Here is a 5,417-nt window from a genome sequence, read left to right as displayed (position 1 = left end):
TGGTGCCGGCGGCGGCGGCGGCGATGGCAGTGGTGGTGATGGAGGTGGAAGTGGAGGATGGTCCGGCACTCGAGGAAGCCGGGACAGCCACGGCGCCGACGCCTGGTTTGATTCCGACCAGCGGCCCGGTCGATAGCACCACGGCAACCCCCGGGTCGTTCCGGCTTTCCTCTCCCTCTCTCTCTCTCTCCTTCTCTCTCTTCCTATCCTGTTTTCTCTCTCGTTTATCCTCTCCTGCAACCCCTTTTGCCGCTTCTGCCGCCCCCACACCGGGAGCCTTCTATCCTGCTTCTTCCTCGTACACGCGCAGCATCTTTTCTCCGGCCGCCGCCGCCGCCGCCGACTCGTGCTCCATATCCTCGCGGCTGCCGCTGCGCCTTCGGCACCCACCACATCTCACACACGCCACCCTTCGCTCCTGCTTGTCCTTCCTCACATACGAGAACGAGAAGGGCACGAGCGAAAGCTTGCCTGAAGAGGCTGCTTGGTGTGCGAAACGAATTCTCTTTCCCTCCCCTTCCTCCCCCCTCTCTCTCTCTTTCTCTCTCTCTTACTTCCTCTTTTGACTCCGTCTTTCGCTTTCTGTTCCGCAACAACGAGGCTGCCGGAGGCAGACGTCACCCACGCAACTCGCCTCGCGAAATAACCGACTGGCGTTTGTGCGGCTATGTTTCCGCCAAAATGGTATCGTCGATCGTCAAACTAATTCCTTCGGTGTGCACAGCCAGATGAATCCATCGATTCTCCGAGATACAGATTTTGCACGAGGAAGAATTAATAACTGATATATTGCACAAAGAGTATTTCTTGTAAAGGAACACGAAAAAAATATTTTTATCTCCTTTTATAGACGTTCTCAATGGATTTGATGGGGAGTTATCGTGTTGCTACAGCATATTTATAGTTACAGCATGTTTTTGTGCTACCATGCTTCAGAGTTAATACTCGCGAAATCGGTCATTTCGCGAGCCATACTTTTTCACATATTTTTCTTTCATCTTTTCTAAACATTTCCTCGCGTGCATTAAACCATGCAGTGTAAAACCTGGATTTTTTGCGCTTTAATTAATTTCGACGATAGTCATATTAATGAGAGTGAGAGGATCCATTTTTCATTAAAACATGGCGCTTCCAGTCTACTTAAGAAAGTACAAGTTCTTCGCGGTGTTTAATATTGCATGGATCTCTCTCCACTGGGTTAACACCTGGAACTCTTTTCTCAACACCTTCAATCATTTTAAAACTTAAATTGTTCATATCTGTTCTACACTTTCTGAGAAATTGGGTGCTACGCTCCAAGGAGTATAAACGAGCGGGCAAACCATTAGTGAGCGAAATATCCGTATATACCATGACCATATGGCCTCGCACAGCGCGGTTACATTTGTTATAAGACCACAAATTCACATACACTCGAATAATCGAAGCCGGAAAATTGAGGTCTTCCCGTTTCGAAAGGACCGACTCCGAATCCGGGTCGTACGCCCGGAATAATTCATATCTAATCGTCTTGTCTGCTCGCGATCTTACGGATTTACGAAAACGCTTAATATAAAATTCAAGCTCGCCGTTCGAATTTTACTGCAGCACTTTCGCGGCCCTATATAAAACCAAAAATTTCCACATTCCGATATTTTATCTCGCGTCGAAATCATCGAGAAGCAATATGCGGCGAAATTTCATTTCCCCTGATCAAAACCCCGCTCTGTCTCTCTCGTTATAACACTTTCCGCGATTCTAAGAGGAGAAAAATTTTGAATTTCACGTCTCTTACACCAGGGTACATATTTGTCGAAAAACTTCGGAAACGCATCGATTGGATTTTTATTCTGATTTCCGCAGTCTCGGGCGGGCGATAAAATAGCGGTACGTCGCGTGTCCCGCTATTATAATTCACTCGCCGATCGATCGAGGTCCTTCATCCACCAGCGCGGTGCGCGCTATCCGCTCGCGCGCGCCACGCGAGTGTGCCGCGTACGCGTGAAGATCGCAAACTCGCGAAAGATTCAAATCGCCGGGGACGAACGTCGAAGCCAAAACGTGCGCAAGAGCGTGCCGGTAAATTGCCTCGTTATCGTCGCCATCGCCATTATTTACGACCCTTAACGAGGGAAACCTCATACTCTCCACGGCCGTCAGACTCGCCTACACGGACGCCAGGCCACTTCCTCTATTCTCCGCCTCTCTTTCGTTTTTTCGCGCCACCTTGTCCGATTTCTCTCTTTCTCTCTTTCTCTCTCCCTCTCGCCAACGCTTCGCCCATGATTTACCTGTCACCCGATTGAAACATCACTCCGATTAATTAAAACCGAGCTGAGAATACATCAATTCAACCAGCTCGTTAAACTGCAGGCCCGCGTTTCCCCCGCGCCGCGCAAAACCGTCGCTTCGGCCACAACGGACACGATCGGTTAGACGACAACATTGACAAAGTTTGGAAATGCTCGCAGCCGACACTGACAAAGCCGGAAAATTACCGTTTTTGCGCGAATCCCGCTTGACACTTGAGATTTTGCGGCATTTGTAAAACGTCCGGGCGGTCTTCATTTCGAGAATTAATTCCCGCGAGCTAATTGAAGAATAATTCAGGATTGTCGAAAAGTAACACAATACGCCGAGCGATACATGTTTGATTAATATACATTGAAGGGTTGTGTTTGTTGCGTTAATGAACGCTGGTCCATCCGCACGCGCCGCGTCTAGCGGCGAATATAATTGAATCAAATCAAGAGACGGAATCGGCCTCCATTCAGTTCGCGAATCCGGTACAGCGGACAAATTGCGGTATTAGCAATCACACAGAGACTTATATAAAAAGCTCCGACAATGAATAGCGAAATTTACGAAAATTGACTACCCTCTCTTACGGTACGTCACGTAGGTATTGTAGCGAGGGGCTGGTCACTTCGGAAATCATTGAACCACTTGATTCGAAATTGCATAGGAAATCGCGGAGAATTACTGGAAATCAAGTGATTTCTCTTTGCATTGAGGAATCATGTGAAATTATAGGAAATTGTTACGAAATCACACAAATTCGGAAATCGCTTGAAATCACAAATGTTTTCAAGCTATTATAATATGTATATACTATAAGAGTATCTACGATTTCATTGGTCGAAATCTAGTAAATCTATTCACTTTTCGTATTTTTGTTTCGTGAAAAAATACGTAATAGGCCCCCAGGTTTCATCCTCTCTATGCCACGGTACTAAGTTGAGCGTCATGTTTTTCCCTTATGCGCAGAGGCGGGATGTTCTTTCGTTGAATATATATTACGGCTCGCTGCTGAGCACAGCGCGACCGAGCAAAGCCGAAATAAGAAACAATCGACACCGAGCTCGACACCCAATGTAACAATGACGATGAGAGAGACGTAGGGGAAATAAATTTGGAAAATGTAATAAAAAAATCAGATTCACGTACAGACGAAAGTTCAGAAGAAAGTAAACAAGAATTATTAGAGAATTTGACCATTCCTTCTAAAGGTCGTCTAGAATTAAAAAGTTATAATAAATTCAAAACTCAACTTTATACACAGAGTCCATTTGTTGTTGTAAGAGATCAATTGAATAATGAACTGTTGGCTATTAAATAAAAATTCGTTTAACTTAAGTAGTGATCGGTTACAAAGGGTTCGAGATTCGGAATTGACAAAGAATAAAAAAAAAATTCAAATAAATGGCGATAAATGTAATGAGAAACAGGTTTTCTTTAAAAAATGCGAGGAAATTAATATTGGTGATTGATGTCTATTTAGAAAATGTAATAGTACTAAGTGCTTTGTTGGTATGATTTTGAGCTTTGCCTATTTAGAAGGACAAACATTAAAAAGTCATGAATATTCTAGTTCTTACGCAGAAATAAAAGGCAATATCAAAGAGATTGGTGTATTGTGTTATTGGTATGAATTAAAATCAAATAAAAAGCTGATACCTGTACCAATGGATATACATAGTTATATAAACGTATTTAACTGTCTATTTAAACATATTTTTAACTCTTAAATTAACAATTATTACAGGTCTTCCGGCGATAGCCGTTTGTAAGCAAGGCAAGCCCTACTTGCAATAAAAACTATTAAGCAAATAAAAAATAATAAATTTATTAATTTTAATTTAATAATATTAATTTAATAAATAATAATAATAATTAATTAATTAATTTTCTGTTTGTTATAATCTAGAAATCATTGATTTTGAAATGTCAAATTCATTAGAATTCATTAAGAATCATGCGAATTCATGAGGAATCACAGGTAATCGTATACATTTTGAAATCGCGGAAATCCTATAGGCAATCGTTAGAAATCGATTTCTTTTGGAAATCATTGGTCCATTGAAATCGAGAGTGACCAGCCCCTCGTATTGTAGGCACGTGTGTGCCGGTTTCCATGCGCCCAGTAGATTAATAGTTTTGCAGGAAACACGACGTAACAGAGAGGGAGGTCTTCCCCTAAAAAAAGATAAAGAGGACCGAGATCCTTTCGCGAAACGTAAGTCCAGGCGGCTCGGCGAAATTGAAAAGTGCATGAATTTTCTCGAGGACGAGGGGGTGCAGCGCAGCGCGGGAGGGTAGCACCAGAATACGGCAGAGACATTCGCGCGGTAACCCTGAATTACGGGAGCGAGACCGCTTAACCGAGGGGGAAAAATAAAACCGAGGGAGAAACGGAAATGAAATTGGCTACTCCCAGCTCGCCGCGCTAAGGAAGCGCCGTTAATTAGCCGGCTGTATTCAGGGAGTCGTAAACCGGCAGGGCAAAGTTAGGTGGAATAAAGTCGCGAGAGAGGAAGGTCTCTCTTTCTGTTTTTTTATTCTTTTTTTCTCACCTTCTTCCTCCTTCTCTTCTGCCGACGGCCGTCCCAATTTCCGCGGCGGCGTTCTCGATCGATTTCGCGGTCGTTTCGCGGCGGTCAGATTAATGAATCGAATTTCCAACTCGACTCCCAGGCTTTTATCCGCGATGGGACAAAGTAAAGTCTTAAAATGCGCGGCCTCAGAACGGATCCTCGTTACGACGACGCCTTTTCGCACGGCAACTTTCGCAAAATGCGATTATACCGCGCGGCGTCGCGACGGTGCATTCGCCTACGTTAATCCGATATTACGTTAATCCGATACTTGGACGTAAAATATTACGCGCGCGCGACGTTTTCGCGTAAACGCGTGAATGCGCTAATATCGTGCAAAAATAAGAAGACACGCCGGTGTAGCGGGCGTCAAGAGCACGAGGTAGGGACAAAAGCCTTTGCTCGCTGCAAATTACGTCGTGCGCGCCTGCCTGCTGCAGCTAATTATTATTAAAACAATTGTTAAAACGTCATCCGCGCAGCTCTCCCGTGAATTTTCGAATAAAATTCCAACATTTTAAAGCGCACCACGTCGCGTCTATTAATTTTATCTATCTATGCGTA

Source organism: Temnothorax curvispinosus, unplaced genomic scaffold, assembly GCF_003070985.1.
Source record: "Temnothorax curvispinosus isolate PA1 unplaced genomic scaffold, ASM307098v1 QBEX01013138.1, whole genome shotgun sequence".
Taxonomy (NCBI): Eukaryota; Metazoa; Arthropoda; class Insecta; order Hymenoptera; family Formicidae; genus Temnothorax; species Temnothorax curvispinosus.
Note: the sequence above shows the minus strand (reverse complement) of the source record.